Source organism: Acomys russatus, chromosome 6 (genome assembly GCF_903995435.1).
Source record: "Acomys russatus chromosome 6, mAcoRus1.1, whole genome shotgun sequence".
NCBI lineage: Eukaryota > Metazoa > Chordata > Mammalia > Rodentia > Muridae > Acomys > Acomys russatus.
Window position 1 is genome coordinate 12,175,585 of NC_067142.1, and position 1,160 is coordinate 12,176,744.

Consider the following 1,160-nt stretch of genomic DNA (forward strand, 5'->3'; position numbering starts at 1 on the left):
GTAAACTCATGGATCTTGTTGGAAAACATACAATAACAACTTTACAAAGCCAATAAAATACATTTTTAATAATTGTTCTTACATACACAGCTAAGTGTAGTCCTCACCCCTCATCAGGGAAACTTTTCTTTGCAACAGACAGAAATAATATTTTTTTAAAACCAAAACCAATCAAAATGCTGAGTTTGGAGTGGAGACCCAATGGACACATCTAATACACATCTCCTGTAACTACATCTCAGGGAAATTTTCAGAGGAACAGAGAGAAACTTTCTATGAGCCAGAGGATCATGGAGTTGTCTGTGAGATTGTGTCCCCCTAGTAATATCAGAAACCACAGATACAGTCTCACCTACACAGCTGCCTATATATGACCTGAACAACAGCAGACATGCTAATGTCAAAGGAGGAAACTCAAGAGACCTCAACCATAAATGAAAAACTACAGGAAACTAGGAATGCTAAGAGGTAGATAAATAGATTTTAGAGGAAAGAGCACACCAATTGGTTCTGAAATACCAAAAAGTCAGCCCTGATGACAAATACATACAAGTAATATGTAGACTAAACAGGATGTGTTTATATTTTTAAAAACACACATACAGTGCTCGCTTCGGCAGCACATATACTAAAATTGGAACAATACAGAGAAGATTAGCATGGCCCTGTGCAAGGATGACATGCAAATCCATGAAGCGTTTCATATTAAAACACACACACACACACACACACACACACACACACACACACACACACACTTCCCACCCCCACGTACCCCCATACAATATTTAAAAGGAGAGCCTAGGAATCTGAAAGGAAGTAAATGGGGGGATTTCAAGAATAACGGGGAAGAAAAAATTATGTAATTATATTATAATCTTTTTTAAAATTTATTTTATTAATTTATTCATATTACATCTCAATGGTTATTCCATTCCTTGTATCCTCCCATTCCTTTCTCCCTCCCATTTTTCCCTTAGTCCCCTCCCCTATGACTGTGACTAAGGAAGACTTCCTCCCCCTGTATATGCTCATAGGGTATCAAGTCTTTTCTTGGTAGCCTGCTATCTTTCCTCTGAGTGCCACCAGGTTTCCCCATTCAGGGGACATAGTCAAATATGAGGCACCAGAGTATGTGTGAAAGTCAGACCCCACTCTCC

At 38.7% G+C, this 1,160-nt stretch overlaps 1 non-coding gene across 1 annotated transcript; it reads left to right on the plus strand.

The window, feature by feature from the left end:
• Window positions 1-604: 604 nt before the first annotated feature.
• Window positions 605-710, plus strand: LOC127191263 (U6 spliceosomal RNA). Its single transcript, XR_007830877.1, has one exon. It is a non-coding gene; the product is annotated as a U6 spliceosomal RNA (small nuclear RNA).
• The last annotated feature ends 450 nt before the right edge of the window (window positions 711-1,160 follow it).